Source organism: Canis lupus, chromosome 18, assembly GCF_011100685.1.
Source record: "Canis lupus familiaris isolate Mischka breed German Shepherd chromosome 18, alternate assembly UU_Cfam_GSD_1.0, whole genome shotgun sequence".
In the NCBI taxonomy this organism is placed as follows: Eukaryota; Metazoa; Chordata; class Mammalia; order Carnivora; family Canidae; genus Canis; species Canis lupus.
This window is the reverse complement of record NC_049239.1, coordinates 44124459-44142987: the sequence shown is the minus strand read 5'-3', so window position 1 is coordinate 44142987 and position 18529 is coordinate 44124459. Positions and strand designations below refer to the sequence as shown.

Here is an 18529-nt window from a genome sequence, read left to right as displayed (position 1 = left end):
GGGACAGGAAGGAGGGGCGGCATCTAGGCCCAGGGAACAACTAATGGTGTGTGCTGGGACTTTGGGAGGCTGTCAGGAACCTGGCTCAGACTCTAGGGAGATGGGCTGCCTAGAACAGCCAGGAACCCCAGATCTGGTCTCTTTTAACTGAGACAGGAGGAAATCAAGCCCCAGAGAAGCCTCTGGATCCTTGTCTGGTAAACACTCGCTTCCCCTCATCCCCTCACTTTCCTCCAGGCCAGTCCCTCCCTGTTCTGCCTCCTGTCCTTTTACCCCTCACCTGCACTCGTCCTGCACCCCTCATTACCTCTCACTCATGGGGGCTTATCTCATTTGGCCCCCAGGGCAACCCCTTCCCCAGCTCTGGCTGGTGCTGAGAAAGTAGGAAGCCCTTCTGGCACATTCCCTGCTGGCAGATGGTGATGAGCAGGAAGAGAGTGGGCCCTGCACCGGATCTCACAGGCAGCATTAAAGGGCATAAGGTCAAGAGAGAGGTGCCAAGACTATCTCTAAGGCAAGACTGTCACTTCTGAGGAGTCCCAGAGAAGCTGGGCAGGTAGGTGTACAGATTCATCTCGCGTGCCAGCACACAGAAGTCACGCACTGGGGAATCCGGCCCAAAGGCAACCGCAAGTCCTGCTTCCTGGACCTGTTCCTGGGGTGTGAGCCACTTGGCAGGGGAGGCCTGCTTCTAGGTGGTTCCGTATGGCCCAGTGCATCCCCCAGACCCTCGGGCTACCCACATTTGTGCACACCAGGAGGTGGGGAAGGGATAAGTAAGCATTTGATGTGTCTACTTCCCTTTTCTCACTTTGCCACCACTCCTCATCTGAACCCCAGCCTCTCAGAGCCAAAGCGCCAGCTCACAGTGTACATCTGCAGGTGCCCCAGGCCCTGGCATTCCAGAGCATTCCAGAGCCAGGAGGCCAACTGGAGAGTGGGAGGCATCCTCCAGGCTCCCCTCTGCTCAGGCCTGGGTCAAACCGAGGCTCTTTCCCTCCTCCCTCTGGGGAAGGAGGGGAAGTGGGTATCCTGCCAGGTGTGGTCAGCCCTTGGTCAGGGGCCCATGGGCACCTCCCACTGGACAGCCCAGCCCTGGTCAGTGCCGTACCGGCTGGCTCTGGGGACTCAGCCCTGGAACAATGGAGCCATTCATACAGCCCAGGCTTTGCACAATGATCCTCTTGGTCTATCTCCGAGGCTAGACGGTGTGTGAGTGAGGAGGAGGGTGTATGAGTGAGTGTGAGTGTGTGAGTGTGGTGGGGAGGCAGAGGTAGAGAGAATCCAAAGGTACCTGGAGGGCCCAGACAGAGGTAGGAGAAAGAATACCAGCTAGAGACTTAAATAAACCTGACATCCATCCTTTGTTGGATGATTACTACGTGCCCGGCAAGTGAGTCAGTTCCAACACTGCACCCATTTTAGAGACAAGGAAGCTGAAGTGAGGTTGAGAAGTTAAATAGAATAATGAGAACTTCTAGGCAGTAGTATTGCCTGGGAAGCGACACAAAGGAACTTTTGCGGATAATAGAAGGTACTCTGGGTGGCGGTCACCTGGGTATACACTTACGCAAACATTCATTATACTCCACCGAAGATTTATGCAGTTTGCTGTATGGAAATTATATTTCGCTTTTTTTAAGTGATAGTACATCCACAGAATGGAGTATTACCCAGCCATAATGAAAGACGAAGGAAGCTCTTTGTAGACAAATAGAGATTGCAGAGATACAGTTTTTTTTTAAAGATTTTATTTATTTATTAATGAGAGACACACACAGAGAGAGGCAGAGACACAGGCAGAGGGAGAAGCAGGCTCCATGCAGGGAGCCGGACGCGGGACTCAATCCCGGGTCTCCAGAATCACACCCTGGGCTGAAGGCAGCACTAACCCGCTGAGCCACCTGAGCTGCCCCCAAGATACACTGTTAAATGAAAAAGAGCAATGCGCAAAACATTATTTTCTGCATAGTATGCAAATGTTTTAAAATACCCTCTAAAAAAATAATAAAAATAAAAAATAAAAATAAAAATAAATAAAATAAATAAATACCCTCTATACATATCTGCTCATGTGTGCTCAGATCATCTCTGGAGAGACACACAGAAACCATGATTGCCTCTGGGAAGAGGAGCCACGCTGCTGGACACACAGGCTGGAGGAGGACCTTCCACAATAAATCCTTTCCTTAACCCGTGGGAGTGTATTACTTATTCAAATTCAAACACTGAGTGCAATTAAAGCAAACGGTGTAAGAGCTCCAGAGTTGCCGATTCCCAAGCCACTATGGCCATTGCTTCAGTGCATTTAATTCCAAAGTCCAACAGCTCCCCTCCACTTCTCCCTCTCGTGTCCAGCCTGTCTCCCCTCCTCAAACCCTGCCAGACTGCATCTGGCTGTGGCTGGCTGGCTAGGAAAAGCTCGTGGCTGGGCTCCACCATGAACCATCCAGAACGGTGGCTTGAGAGTCAGGAGGGCGGCCAAGCTGGGGCTGCGGAGGAGCAGCTGATGTCACAGAGCCCAGCCCCCCACTGGCCCCTGAAGGAAGCTGGGTGCTGCAGGCTCTCCCTCCAGCTGAGGGCAACTGTCCAAGTCCCCACACAACCCTTTCCCCTCACTCTGCTGTCACGGCCTCGTGGGCTCCCCTAAACGGCGTCTCCAGGAAGGCCCAGGCCCCAAGGAGGCCGACAGGTGCAGCCAGAATGCCTGCCTGGCAGGGCTGGGGGAGGGCAGCGAGAGGCAGCCGTCCTCAGGGAAATACAAGGCTGTAGGTCACTGCAGTGGAGCATGTGCTTCTCAAAAGGTACCTGGGTTCAAATCCCAGCTTCACCATCTCCTGGCCAGGGGCTCCCAGGCCAGTCACTTCATCCCTTTGTGCCTCAGTTTCCTCATCTACAAAATGAAAAACAATGATGCATCTGGCCCGTCAGGATGACTCTAGAAGAATAAGATGCTGAGGAGCCTAAGCCCTGAGCCTGGGGCAAGGTAGGTGTGTCTTAAAAAGAACTGCTCACTCCCACTGAGAAGCATCCTCTGAGCAGAGCCATATAAAAATTGAGAAAGTGCTCCCCAGAGGGGGTGGCCAAGAGGGAACACCTACCCCTCCCTGCTGGGGCTCTGGGTCCCTCCCAGGGTTCCTCCCTGCACACAGGGTTGTCTGAGAAGTGGAAAGGGATGGTCAGGGGGGTGCCCCAGGATGTCATGGGGCTTAGAAACCTGCTTTCTAGATCTTGGGCCGAGAGGCAGGAAGGCTCATGGGCCACTGGGGCCATCTTCAGGTCTCTGAGAGTTACCACAGGAAAGAAAACAGACAAAATAGTGCAAGTCTGGGCAGGACATGTGTCGGGACCAGTGTCTCAGCAGGGTCACCTGCCTGGTTTTCTCTATCTTAGCAGGTGCTTTGCATTCTGGGCCTCCAGGACCCACACACACCCGCCACCCCATATTGGACCCCTGAGGCTGGGACTGACCTGGGCAGGTGTAGCCTGAGTGTTGAGGGGCTCTGGGCAAGTCACTGCATTGGATCGCGGAGCCCCATTTTTCTTACCGGTGAGGATCACACAGATGCCCTGCCTCCCTGTCTCCTTGGTCTCATACGTGTAAGCAGCAGAGTCCACGGCCTCTGCAGCCTCCGCTTGGCAGCATTTAGGGACCACCACCAGGTCCAGGCCTTCTGCTAGGCGCAGGAGCAGTAGCGACAGGCAGCAGCCCCGTCCTGACGGAGCTCGCAGTCCAGTGTGGTGGAGGTGGGGCAGAGACGAGCCGGAAAGGGAAGCACTAGGGTGAAAATAATATGATAAAGGGTGAAAATAATAAGGGGAGGGGGATTGACTAAATACCCTGGAACATAGAGGAAGGGTTCATGGTGCCTCAAAAGGGGGTCCCCGGTTCCCTGGGGCACCTCTGCTCTGAGCACCACATCAATGGCTCACATCATCCTTGGTGGAGCCAAAAGGATGGGACAAATAGTGACCCCTCTGTTTTGTAGGTAAGCATGCTGTGGCTCCTAGAGGACAGTCAGCTCATCACAGAGATGGGTGCCCAGAGCCCCCGCTCCCAGGGCAGGCTGCTCCCCAACACTACTGTGGCCACTCAGTACACCCAGCTCCCCTGTTGCTAGGCAGGCCCTGCCTCCTTTGTATGGGTAAGAAACCTTCCATGACCAGAGGTCATTCCTTGGTAGGTGAGAGCTGGAGGCAGTCCCTTCTCTGGGGTGAGAGAGGCTCCCTAGAACCTAAAACAGCACTACTTCTCACCCTCACCCACACCCCTGCTCAAATCCACATCAGCAGTGCTATCTCCACATACCAGCCCTGTGGTATGATTATCATCAAGCATCACTACTTGGGCTCCAGACTCAGGGCTCCTAACCCCTGGGAGGCTCTCACTAGACCTAAGCATCCCCCTTGAGCCCAAGAGGCAGTTAGGGGAACACCCAGAGTTATTGCAACCAGCCCATCTGGTTTCCTGGGCATTCTAGAGGAAAAAAAAAAAAAAAATCTCCTCCTGGTGGTGAGTTATCTCTGTCTCTCTCTGAAGTGGATCAACTGGTATTGCTCAGCCATTCTCCAAGCAAGCCCAGAATACATCTGTCCTAGAAGGGTCTCTTCACATTAATGATTAGCTCCTCATCCTCTCAAAGAAAGACATCTTTTTAAAGGGCAAAATCTTCCACCCGCAGCCTGCAGGGCCTGGAGCTGGGCTGTGGAAACAGCAAAGACATATGCTGTGAGGTACAGAGCACTCCAGCAGCTCCCCACCCAGATCCTAGGGTCAGAGGATAAGCAAGGGCTGTCAGAAAGCGGTTCCTACTGGCCTCCTGGGTGGCACATGAGTGTGTGTGTGTGGGGGGGGGGGACGGGGGTGCGCCCCAGGCCAGGGATCCAGCCCCTGCCACAGAGGAAAGGCATATTGAGGCAAAGGGGAGACCCACAGAAAGAACATTGAAAGAGGGTCCCTGGGAAAGGTGCCTGAGGTGCTGACGCCTGCTTCACCCCACTGAGCAGGTGGGAACCTAAGTCAAGGACCTACTAACAGAAAAAGTGTTGTCCCTTCTTCCACTGGGCAACGTTAGGAGAGCAGGCCCCTGTTGACACTCCCTATAGTCCAGAGTACGGGGATGTGCTGCGGGGTGGGAAGGGTGCCCGTGAGGCCACGGGAACAACTGTCTGACTGAGACCCAGAAGGAGACACCAAGAAGTAGTGAAGAAGTGACTTTCCCTCCCCCCCCACCCCCGAGAGCCCTCGGCCTGGTCCAGCACCCTCTCCTCGGCAGGTGTTACGAGGCCATCCCGGCTGGAGGCAGAGGGATGCCCTAGCTGGCCTTTAGAGAGTGGTCCCTCTGGCAAGGAAGCCCTCCCCACAGAGAAGCAGGTCAACAGCTGGTTCTTCTCACCCCCTGTCCGGCCTCCATTTTAAATGGGGAGAGTAATAGTAAATACTTCGTTGGGTTGTTGAGAGGAGTAAGGGAAATAAGTGTTAAAGCATGTCACAAAGTAGCAAGCACATAGCAGATACTCAATAAATGCCAGTTATTATCCTTATTAGTGTTCCTATTTGACTTGAAGGCTGCCTGAAAAATGTCCCTCTGCCATCTCCTTCCTCTCTTCCCCCCCCAATGATTGGCTCCCCGACCAAGGACATGTCCGCTCAACCTTGGAAAACAAACAAACAAGCAGACATTCTGGGCTTCTGGAATGGGGACTTCCGGCCTTGCTTGGAGATGTGCAAAGCCATTAGAGCCAGAAGTGGAGAGGGTTCGAGAAGAAGGGGGTGAGGACAGAGGGAGCGGAGCCTGGGTCCCCAGGGATGGCTGCAGGCAGCAGATAAGGGCCAGAGTCAGGCACAGCGGAGCTGAGCCAGCAGTGCGGGGCTCGGACAGGTGTCTGCAAGAGAGTCTGTGGAGAGAGAGAGAGAGAGTCAAGGCCAGGTTGGAGGGAGGTGTGCATGAAGGCAGCTAAGGCACCGCAGATGGAGGCCGTCGGTCCGAGGCTGTCCTACGGGGAGGGGAAATGAGAGGAAGTGAACCATGACTAGCAGGGAAAATGTTGAGGTCATGCAGAGAGAATCGTGAGCACCTTCTGCGTGGGGCCAGAGAACGGGGGGCCTCGTGACAAAAGTGCAACCTGGAAGGACCTTCCTGGAGCCTCTTGGCCGATTCCAGCTCTCATCCTGCTGCCAACAGCCTCTGGCCTTTCCATTCCAGACCCTTCCTGCAGGAGGCAGGGGTGGAGGTGAGCTCTCAGGGCACGCTCCTTAAGGCAGGGCAAGCTGCCTGCTGTCTGGCTGGCCCTCATTCTGGGGCTCTGGGACAGCACTGGGACCTTAGGGCCAGTCGATGGGACTCAAACCCTGGTCTGAACCAGCACAGCCTCCCATCTGTCCAGCCTTTGGTGTACGGATAATCCCAACCATGACCCTTGGAGGGGGAGAAAGCCTCCAGTCCTGGGAGCAGACCCTGCACACAGAACTACAGACGAGTCGGTCTGATTGGTCACCCAGACAACCACTGCCCCCTCCACTTCAGGGAGAGAGGAAAGACTCAGCCCCAAATGCTAGCATTTGTGTTACTGTCCTCCCGGGCTCCAGCTGCACCCACAAGACTACAGTTCTCCAAACGGCACTCACTCACCCACACTGCCCCCCACCCCCCAGGGCTGGGCCTGCTGGGCTGGCCTCTGAGCTGCCCTGTGCTGCCCTGGCGCGGTATGCTCTGCCCAGAAACAGAAACCAGCAGGAAAAGGCAGGAAGGGAGAGAGGACAAGACTCCTCCGAGGAGGGGGGGTTTCCAAGTGCAAGATGTGGGAAGGAGGCTAGCTAGGGTAAAACCCAACAGAAAACCCAAGCATGCCCCACACATTCACAGATGGCTTCCCCGAGAAGAGCCTCAGCTGAGGCTCTGGGATTCCCAGGGGCGAAAAAGTGAGAAGGACCTGGTGTTCAGGCAGGAAGTGGGCACTGTCTTTTTCCAGATGGATCATTCACATATTGGACACAGAGGAGATGCCTAGGGAGGGGTCCCAACCCCAGCCCCGGGCGGGGTGGGGCAGGGGGAGGGTAATCGTCCAAGGGGAAGGCACTGTCCTAGAGGTAACCAGCCTGTGTTGCAGGAGAGCAGAAGCGGGGACAGGCATCTTGCTATGCGTTTGGCAAAGACAGACACTGAAGGTTGACTCCGGGCAGAGGCTGAGACCGGGGTTTTCCAGGGACTGACGTCAAGCAGGAGGAAGGTTCCATAAGAGCAATAGAAAGAAGTTCACTTTTCCCAAACACCTATAATGGCCAAGCATCCGCAGTTCATCTGCATGGAAACCCTCTGTTCCCAAGCTTCCTTTATCAAAAGTTTGTAAAGAGTTATTCGTACCTAACACCACACTCACTCTCACTAGATCTCTGTGAGGAAGGCCCCAGCTCCCTTATTTTCAGGATTTATAAACTGGGGCTCTGTGAAGACTAATGCAGCTCCTCCAAGACCAAACTGTCTGGTGTCAGATCCCGGACGCTTTGCTGCCCTCTGTACGCTGTGACGAATGGCCAGGTGGTGCAGGTGCCAGGTGGGGAAGAAACAGTGGGCACTGTAAGTCACCGGGGGAGAGTGGGCTCCTGCCCTTGATTCAAAAAGCCAACCTCAGGCGCCCTGGGGAAGGCCAGCAGACATTACCCTTGTGCCCGGGTTGGCTTTAAGTGCTGATGGGTCGATAAGGGGCACTCAAAGAGCATGCATCAGGAAAGATGAGAGACCATCCCCTTCTTCTCTCTAGGGGCAGATCGCATCACCAGCACTGGATTCACTCACGGGGCCTGTCATCCAACAGGTGCCTGGGTCAGGGGCTAGAAGGACAAGACATAGTGGGTGGGTCGTTGTGGGGCAGGGGCCAGACAGTATGATCAAGGGAAAGTTGGTGACAGGAAAGCCTGACTTCTCACAGCCCGCCAGCCAAGGGTCCCGGTAGGAGGTGAAAGAAAAGAAATCCAAGCTATGGCTGGAGTGATAAAGACAAGGAAAGGAGGAGAGGACACATCTCACAGCTCCTGAGAGAATGATGGATGATGACAGTGTGCGCTCCACAGACAGGCCAGTGACCTCCACTGCCCTAGGATGGCTTGATCTCACCTCCATCGGCCTGCAGATTGTCTTAGTTCTCCCGAGCTTTTCCAGGTCACACAGCCCAGCCCCACCGTGAGCCCTCTCTCCTCTTGTCCCCTCTAAAGGAGTCAGAGGAAACAGCTACAGCTTCTGCCCTGAGGTAGATGTGGATGCCTGAGGGAGAGAGGGAGAGGAGTCCAGCAAGAGGCCTCATTTAAACTTGAGAGGAAAAATCCAGAATAACACAGAAAATAAACTAGACCAGTGTTTCCCACCGTGCACTCCACACACATTACTAGCAGAAATAAAGGATCCCGTGGCCAAAGAAGTTTCAGAAAGGCAGAATTAAGCAGGTTTTTCTGGCGGGACTTCTCAGAGCCTTTAAGGGGCTCCTATGCATGGTGAGGCTCCCCAGAGGGAGAGATAGTCTGCAGCATTTCTCAAACTGTGTTGGCCGAGGAACCCTTTCATCACAGAGATTTCTCAGGACCGGTGTTGCATGGAAAGTGCTTTGGGAAACACAGGATGGAACTGAGCAACCCAGTTTCCAAGCTGAGTGTTTCAGCTCACAAGGAATCCAGCAATCAGGTGAGACAGGCAGAGACTTCCAGCCGAAAGGCTGACAAGAGGCGGAAGACGTTAGCTCCGCCACCCTCTCTGGGGTGGCTTCTCAGCCCACCGGGCCATCACCAGGGCTCTTGTGAGGATCAAAGGTAACACGTAAAAGCCCCTTTTCAACTACAGCTCTATTAACTTAGGGACCTAAAGACAAAACTCCCCCAGGGAGGAAAGATGCACTTTACAGTGTGATTTGATGTGGAAATCCCTCTTCACAGACAACATTTAAAAGAACTTATCTGTTGAATAAAGCAGGATATATCTGTATAAGATAAACATGAGACAAAATAAGAAAAGCAAAAGTGAAAAAAGGCTGTGGCGTGTGCTGCCAGGACAGGGAAGAAGGCTGACAAGAGCCAGGAGCCCTGGGGTCTGGAGTCGGTCTGCCCCAGATGGGCTGTGCGGCCACGGTCAGGTCCCTCCTCTTCCTCTGTACACGGGGGAGGGGGGTTGGAGAGAGACGATCTCTGAGGCCCTCCCCGCCCTCAGGGCAGAACTGAAGTCCTCAATGCTGCTTTGGGGAGTCCATCTCCAGGGAAGTCCCAGCAAGGCATGGCAGGGGGTGGAGGGAGGACAAAACTGTGCCCAAGCAGAAGCCCCACAGGACTAGCCAGAGAAGCCCAAATCTGTCCCCAGGTATGAACCTGGCCGTGAAGCTGGAAGGGAAGCTACAAATCAGAAACCAGATAAGTGCGGGGAGAGCCAGAGCGGCCCCTCTGCCCATCTCTGCAATTCCCACCCTGTTCAAGCGTTAGCATCTTCCCACAGGATGGAGGTCTGGCAAAGATATGGGGCAGGTTTTAGCCCGGTTTGCTGGAGCCACCCTTTGAGGGAAACAGGTCCTTAAGAGTACAAGATGTCGTAGCACCAGGTGTGATGGATGGGGGAGCAAATGGCGTGCTCTCAGAGTCTGCAGGGTAGAGGGATGTTGCACGCCTGCTTGCACAGGGGGCTCCCTTCAGCCCCGCTCGTTCTGCTTTTTCTATTCTTCACGAGAAGGTTCATTTTCCATTTGCTGCAAATCCTACAATGAACTGCTCAGGAGGCTGAGGGATGGTCATAAAGAGCGCTCCATCTGTTTTACATAACAAAGCAGCAGTCTGGACTTGAGCCCTGTGCTAAAATGTGTGTGCACGTGCATGCATGCACACCTATGCACACGCATGTACAAGCGTGTGTGGTAGAGAGACTGATTCTGCGGCCTGAGGCCTATACCAGGAATGTGAGCATGGGGCAAGGGAGTTCAGAAGACAGGCTGTGATTGTCTGACACTTAGTGACCACGTGTGCAGACACAGGAGGTGCTGGCAGTGTCTATCACTCTGAAAGTGTGCAAACTCTCTGACCACATGCTACATGACAGGGTCTCCAGGAGTGTGGGGACACTCTTCTCTGTACGGCAAGTGTGAACAGGAGACTGGGAGGGTCTGCTTGTGATCCCAGGGTGTACCTCTGTCTGACACAGCCCTCCAAGTACCTGAGGGCTACCAGGCTGGTGGTGTGTAAGAGCCCTCCATGGCTCTATGAGCCCACGAAAGGGGAGTATGTGCATGTGAATGTGCATATACACATGCACACACATATGTATGTTGGTGGCAGCAGCCTAGGATTCTGAGTCCAACTCTGTACCAACTCACTCCAAGAGTATAGTCTTATTGCTTTCTCTTACGTGGGAGGGGTGGACAAAACTGCTGGAGCTCTGCGGTCTGATCCCACGATGCAGGTAGGGCTGGAGGTGGAGGATGCAGAGCCACCAGATAAACACTTTGACACCCACCCCCTGCCACAGCAGCCTCCCCCAGTGGTGAGACCCCCAGCCCTCCCAGTGGAGGGTGGAGCTGTGAGATTCCGTCGACTGGCCATACATGGCCCTCATGTGCTCAGGTCCAGCAAAGGAGACTGTGGTCCAGGAGGGCTGTGGAAGGGCTGAGAAGGGGGGTTGAAATTTCAGAACCACAATCCTGGCCCAAGACCTGGGATCAGCTTCCCCTGCACCACATCCATCCAGCTCCTGGCAGCGTCCAGTAGGCAACTGGCCCAGTTCCAAGCTGGTTTCCCGGCTACAGGGCATTAACCCCATGGCAGCCAGAAAAGCTGACCTGGCTCACCATGCTGAGTTCCCTGCACCACCCACACACTGGACCACCTGCCTTGGGGGGGTGAAGGTGGCTCCGCACTATAAAAGGCTGAACTTAGAGCATCCTGAGCTCCCCTCCAACCAGCCCTCTGTTGAGGCCATGATGAAGGTGGTATCCTCCAAGGGACTCTTCTCTTCAACTACCTTTCTCTCTCTTTCTCTCTCCCTTTCTCCCTCTCTTTCTTGGTCAGAAAGAGTTTAATTGAGTCTCCTTAGGGAGATGCAGCTCCATCTAATTCAGCTCTTAATTAACCCAGAGCACCCCAAAGAGGCTGCAGAACTACTCGTAAATTAAATATGAAAAGCATTATTTATCTAGGAACAGCCTTCTAACGGCTCTGACTCTGACGTTTATAGTTACTAATGAAGATGGATTTGGAGGGGGAGAAGGTGGAGAGGAGGGACATGACTGCCCTGGGAGAAAAGTGATGCCCTGGGGCCTCGTGAGGGTCTTGCAGGGCAGGCAGAAGAGTAGTCATCTCAGTCCATGGGAGTGTGCCTCCCTCCCCTTGCACCCAGGCTCTACTTCTCCAGATTTCAGGATGGGGGAGGATCAGGACAGGCTCAGGGGTCCTGAAGGTTGTTGGGGGACAGGGCCCTGTTCCATTAGCTGCCAGACCACTCTCACTGCCCCATTTTTCACTCCCAGCCTAATTACCTTGGCTTTGACTCCACCTGAACCACCACTGAGCCACTCTACTCCTTGTTCCAACCCTGTCTCCATCCTCCTTCCTCCAGAACCCTGGGTGCTGGACCATTAGAAATTGCCAACTGAGGCCACACCTCCAGTATGTTAACCCCTCCTCTTCCTCCATATGGCCACAAGTAACCATCAGGATCCTCTTACCTTGGCTTTCAAGGACCTAAATGATGCCTCTTTCTCTGTGTACTTGCATAGAACCAAAGAAGAAGAAGCCAAAAGTCATCTGGAGCTCAGAGGATCTGGAACAGGAAGTTATAATTTGATTACCACTTCTCTGCCATTGCCCCCAGCCCCATAAATCACTGACGAGTGAGGCTTGGGCATCATGCCTTGCTCATCTTTATAACCCAAGCCCAGTGCCTGGCACATAAGTGGCACAAGTGTTTTACAGCCCTCTTGACTTTCAAGAGCAGAAGAGGGAAAGGAAGGAGGAGCAAACAAAAGCAAGACAAACAGGTGAGAAATATTGTAATTATGCTTGCTGTTGTTAACACATCAATTCTTCCAGAAAGGCAGCTCTGTGAGTTCCCTTCCTTCTTGGGCACTGCCAGTCTTGTCCCGTAAGAGTCCCACACCCTGCACAGTCTCCATGGTCCCAGTTCAGTCCAAGAGTAGAAGTTCAACTTTCCATTCTTAGAAGACAACCGGAAGGAGAGTCCTAGTTTGGAATTTGCTGTCTCTGGAGTGCTAGCTTCATCCTCCTCGCAGATGATTCTGTTGTCTTCCTTTCGGCCCCTTTGGCCTCAGAGAAAGAGGAGTGACTGTCATTTTTCGGCTCTGCCGGGTGACAGGCCTCTCTTTAAGAGGCTTAAGTCTCTTCATTTTCTTCCCCAGCTGCTAATTTAAATCGCACCTGCGAGCATACATGGAGTAGACACGCTGAGGAACAGCACACACACGTTCTGTCCTCCCGAAGTTTCCAGAGCAATCAAGGAGGACTTACGGGAAAGAAAATTTTTAAAAAGCTCACTGAGAGGCGCCACCACAGTCCATGATGTGTGTTCTCTTTCACTGCCATGAGTCAATAAGCCCAACTTTGTATGTTGGCAACGGGGTATTGACAGAAATGGAGGTTCTAATGAGATTCAGCTCAAGCTCCCACTGCCTTGGCCCAGGACCCTGGACCCTGGACTCCATAATGGGGCACACACCGAGGACTCCTGGGTCTCCCCCTCAGTGAGCATCCCCCCCTGAAGAAAGCTGTGTGTGACCTGAAAGCAGGTCCGGGGTGCTGGTATTCTGAAGAAGCTGGACAAAAACAGCCTTGGAGCCTTGAGAGACCTTATCAAGTACTGTTAACAACTAACACAGCAAGAAAGTGCCAAGCTGTGGGCCACTGGCTTTGGGTTTCCCAACCACAGAGACAGACATCCCCAAATCCTTGGGTTTCCCCCACCACAAAGACAGACATCCCCAAACCACTAGACAGCCATTCCACTGGAGAACGCCACATGGAGGGTTCTTATGAAACCTCAAGACAAAGCTGCCTGTGGAGAAGGAGAGCTTCTGCCTGAGACGACAGCCAGGCTGCTGACCAGAGAAGTGGATAACTGCCACCTGAGACACCAAACAAGATTAATTCTGATTCTTCGGTGCCATTTTTCTTTCCCTCTCCCTCTAATCTCGTAAAGGACTGTACTCCGACACTATTAAGTAACTAAAAGACTTCTCAACATGACCTCCCCGATCTAAATCCTGTTCTTTTTGACCTCCTGAGGTCTTCTGGCCCTGAAGAAAAAAAATAAAACTCGTGTTTTCCTCAGCCCAGAACTACTGCGGCCTGGAAGCAACAGCCATTTAACAACTGTTCCTCTCAGTGCTACAGAAGGTAGATCTCCTCCTCCAAGTCCTTGTGATCCTCATATAATTAATCCCAAACTTAAATGTGTAAAACAAAACAAAAAAAAAAAAGTGGACCTGGACCTCGGTCGGGAATACACATCTGTTTAGGTCGTTATAACCCTATCAGCAAAATTTAGCCCATTAGAAATGGAAGCTAATATTGAGCATATTCTTGCTGCAATCATTCGTTCTCTCCAGAGACACTCCATTCTGCTTTGCAAATGCTGTTTAATTCCACTCAAGGAAGCTTCCCACTCTGAGGGGGGGGTGGAACCCTGGCTCTCTCCTGTTGGGATAAATGGCATTGCCAATATGGTCTGTGCCCCACTGGGATATTACTTTTTATGTGGACATCAGGCTTATACCACCTGCCACACACTAAGTTATCCTGTTTGCGGACAAATTTTAGAGATTTTTCAGATGCTAAAAATTACCAGCCTTCCAGTGGATCATGTTTCCCTGAAAAGAATGACCAGAAACTTCCAAAAAGAGACAAACACAAACCACCTGGGAGACCTGCCAGAGGGGACAGCGGACTCACTCTTCATGCATACTATGCAAACTGCAATTCCCACAGAAGGGATAGTTCAGCTGGAAAAGATGGTCCAAAGCCTCCCCCGACCCTAGTAAGATGTCATCAGTGATACAATTGCTGCTCTGGAAGCCAAACCAACCATTTTAAATGGAAATGTATTAGCCAGAGTTGTCACGGATGATCACATAGCCCTTAATTTCTTCTTAGATAGCCCAGGGGAATCTACACTACAGCAAACCCTCTGGCTGCACCTATAAAAATGCTACAGGCTCAAGTAGAAAAATCTATAAGTAGGCTGAACGGGAAAAGTCACCCACATCTCTAGATGGGGTTTGGGACACATTTTCGTTGCCTGGATTGGATAATCCGGGCGCCTGTCCTCAGGGGCAATTACAAGAACCAGCAACAAGTTTTGTTTCTGGTCACTGTCTGTGTTACAGCTGCCTGGTGTATTCTGTTTGGAATCTTAAAAGCTACTGTGTAGCCCATGTCACATCAGAAGATTAAGAAACTCTCCCTGCCACAAAGGAGCAGGAGAGACTAACTCTGGTCCTACTACAGACTACATTCTCTAAGCAGCCTCCTAATCAGCAGAATTGAGGCAGTGGTGAAGACCTGAATATCATAGATGAATGTCTCGCAGACTTACTTTGCCCTTGGCCAAAAGACAGGAAGGACTAAGGAAGGGAAAAGCAGCCCCTGACAGGTCCTGACTTGGCACTCTCAATTGGCCCTTCGTATTCTCCAAACCACAGCCTTGACCAGCCATCCTATTCTGGCTAATATTAATCGGAGCGACTGCTGCTTCTTTGCCAATCATAAGCGGAGTCTCACTTCATTCCCCTTGCCTTTGAGAAGATCCATTAAGATACCAATCATAGAATTAACATTTCTTCTGATGGCATCAAGTCCAAAGCGAAGCCCCACTTCTTTGAACCCTCCTCCCCAAATCACTTAAATGAGCCCAAGTCCCATAAGAAGTCCTTTCTAACATCCTACTGAAACTGCCCTTACTCTGCATGATAAGGTGCCTTTCTCCTTTGTTGCAGTGAGTCGATAAACCAAGTTTGTGTAACCAGAGGTGCGTTTACGCATTGACACATATATAAGCGACTCGACAAGAGGCAGGAGGAGGTGAGACATGCTATGAGACACAGCTTCGCTGGAGGGGAAGTGTTAGTAAAATAGAGAGGAATCATTAAGTGCTGTGCATGAGAAAGCTGTCTTGTAGGCGTCTCTGGATATGATCACTCGTGTCAGGGCAGGAGGAGGCTGCTTTCTGTTTTGTTTTGTTTTGTTTTGTTTTTTAGAAGCAGAAGACCAGACTGCACTACCTGAGCACGATTCAGACCGCCAAGGAAACATCTCTTGTTCAGCAAGATAATTAGGGACCCAGGCAGGAGGAAGAGGAAGACATTGTTAGTGTGGGCATTCCTGGACTGGCCACAGAGTGAGAAGGAGCCGGGGACAGTGTTTGGAAGGAGTCTGGGCAGAGGGCAAAGCCTGGGATCCCTTGGTGGGGAGGGGTTTGGGTCATACAGATAAGAAAGAGCGTGTTGAGCTTGAGAGCTCAGGAAGCTCGGTCCCAAGCAGGATTGCCCTTCTACACCCTCAGTGGTCTGATCCGTCCCCTTGTATCAGCTAGCTCATCTTGCAAATGGGTGTAGCACCCCATCTGCCTTTTTGATTGTTCCTCTGCCCCTTGATGCCACCAGAGAAAGGACACTGCACCCCACCCTCCAACCCGGCACAGGGTGTGATGGGGAATAAGGCTGCAGGGCTCCATGCTCCCTAAGCAGTAAGTAACAGGTTACCAAAAGCATGCAGGGGCATATTGAAGAGAAGGGGGAACATTGAGAAAATGGCAGAACACAGTTTAGGGGAAATAATGCCTTCCGTGGTGCCCAGAGAACAAATCAAAATCAACCAGACAAAAAACTGTCCCCTTCAGAAAGACACAAACACCACCACTCATTGAACACACAGGACCACAAGGCCTAATCAGACTCATTTGCTGAGACATCCTCCCTAACATTCCTTCTGGCCTTCACCTTCACCCTGCCAAACACCAAATACCAGCACTGTACCAAAGCGCTCTTGCACTTAATTGTCCAATGACCTTGAAGCAGAAGGAGCACTCATCTTACAAAGACTTATTTTACAAATGAGGAAACTGAGGCCGAGTGCTGAGACCCAGCTGACCACAACTGGAAGGAATATCCAGTCTGGGATATTTAACTCCAAATCCATCGTTTATGTGTTTGTTTCAATCACATTAACTCTGCTATGGCTTCCAAAGCCTGGATGGCCTAGATTGGGACGTGCTCCCCTTATGCTCAACCATGTGATAGCATGGTTGGAAAATGCTGGGTAAAACAACAACAACAACAACAACAACAAAAAACACCATATGTGACAGCCTAGGTAAGCAGTCTACAGGGTGCCCAATGCCTTTGCTATTAAGAAACATGTCAGAAGCTGCACACGGCTTACCCCGACCTAGACTATTATAGTCCAGGACCCGACTGCCATTTCCCCTTCCTATAACATGCATTATGGATACGTAATTACGGTAATCAAGAAACTAAATCATTGGGTGGGCCAGAGCCCTTCTCTAGGGATTCTGAGAGTTCTGTTCATTCATGCCTTACAGGCACTAAAAACCCTCATAAGCTACACACCAGCCTGGATTTTTCTCACACCACAGCTCTATTTCAGCAGTCTTCGATAGCAATGGACCACCTAGCTTTCAAAGTGTATCTTCCAAAGCGCACTCTGACTATAGCAGAAATTCCTGACTCTTCTAGGAAGAAGAGGATAGTTGGAGAACCATCTTGGTTTCATTCCCTTATTGTTTTTCAGGAAGTATCCAACAGACCTCAGATTGCAATTCTAGATGGTAGTTTCAAAAGCTCACACTTGGACTTTTTTATTGCTCTTCCTCGTATTAGACAGAGCTAAAGGGCTATAGGGACTTTCTGTTACAGGTACCTTTTAAAATTGAGTTTCGGCCTCACTCTTAGTGAAGCAAGATGGCGCCTTCATAACATCTCAAGGTGAACCGCTTCAGCATTATCTAACTCCCCTGCTACCCGTTAACCAGGCCAAACTTGGACTCTTTCCACTTAATAGGATGGAACCTCACTCTTTTTCAGGAACTGGAGAGGAGACAGCCGTCAGATGCAAAGTCACCAGCAGGCAGATTCAACCTTCAGACTGAACCAGCGCATCATCACGGGCCCCACGCGGCAGCCATTTCTCTTCTTTACCTTGGCCAAAGCATGTCCCGACTGTGTAATGGAAGAGGAATTGATCCACAGGATCTCCAGGTTCTCTTCTGTCTCTATAATACTATGACTTGGATTAAGAGGCAGGATGAGAAGCTCAAGAGAGGAAAAGCTGCTGGAGAGCCTTTCTGTCAGATAGACTCCACCCATTTAGGCCCCCCCTGACCCCTCTCTGCTCACAGCTGAAGGTAGTTCAAACCTTCATCATATCTGGCCTAGATGGCTAAAGTGGCCCCCTAAGAAGCCTGTACCATATGAACCTCCACCATCCCCACCCCCACCCCAACACCCAACTGAGGGCGCCTTCAGGAGCTCCCACTGCCTTGAGAACCTGAGCTCTAGGAAAGGAAGATACACCATTAAGGATATGGCCCCCTTGTCACCCCACGTTCATAGCTTGCTGCGCTCACTTAAGATGTCATGCTCCAGATATGTGCCATTCCCTTTTGATGCCCTCCCTCTCTCTCACCCCCTCCCCCATGCCTTTAAATATTCAATTTGGTCCCCAAGACACCCCCCCCCCCCCCCGCGCTTGCTGCCCCACCTGGTCAATCCCCAAGCATTTTTCAAGGTGAGCCCTGCTCCAACATCTCATACCTCGGCCCCTGGCTCTACTCCCATCCTGTGCACCCCTTAGCAGAGCATTTGTTAATCACCCTACTTTGTAAGTCCCTGTGTATCTGTCATTGTTTCTAGATGAAACATACTCCTTGCACACTAGGAGGCATTTTTCTCAGAACACACTGCCTGGCACTCAATAAAGACTCGATACATGTTCATCAAGGCAATGAATAAGAAAATGAATCAATGGGTTTACAGCTTACTTGGAAAACTTGAAGAGACAATTATAGATTACAGAGTAGAAAGGTGCCAAACCAGTGAGACAGATGATAAGTGTTTTAGAAGTTCAGTGTCAGGCACTATGAACCAGAACAGGTTATTTTTGTTTTGCTTTTATAAGGAATCGAAAATGTTTTGGCTTACATGGCGGAGAGGGGGAGGTCCACCATAAAAGCAGTGCTTTGAGATTAATCTGGAAGTGGTACAAGGGATGGACTTGAAGAGGAAATTTAGGAAGCAGCTGGAAGGTTAGGTGTTGCACCAACACATGTCTTGGGTAAGAAAAAAAAGTATTCTTTATGCTTTTGAGAAGGTTGCAGGCCACTCTACTCCTGACCCCACCCCCACTCCATACCTTGACCTTCCTTCTTCCCATTATCTCCTCGTGAGCACCCCCACCAGAGCTCCAAGCCAGAAAGAAGCCTCCGGGGCAGGGAGCATGTAGCACAAGGCTGGGGTGGGTAAGCCCTTGCTCCAGGTT

At 51.6% G+C, this 18529-nt stretch overlaps 1 long non-coding RNA gene across 1 annotated transcript; it reads right to left on the bottom strand.

Moving 5' to 3' along the window:
• Positions 1-1941: 1941 nt before the first annotated feature.
• LOC102156491 lies at positions 1942-17661 on the bottom strand. Its single transcript, XR_005373484.1, has 3 exons — positions 17067-17661; positions 11689-11783; positions 1942-3778 (listed from the first exon to the last, which is right to left on the bottom strand). It is a non-coding gene; the product is annotated as an uncharacterized LOC102156491 (long non-coding RNA).
• Positions 17662-18529: the final 868 nt, after the last annotated feature.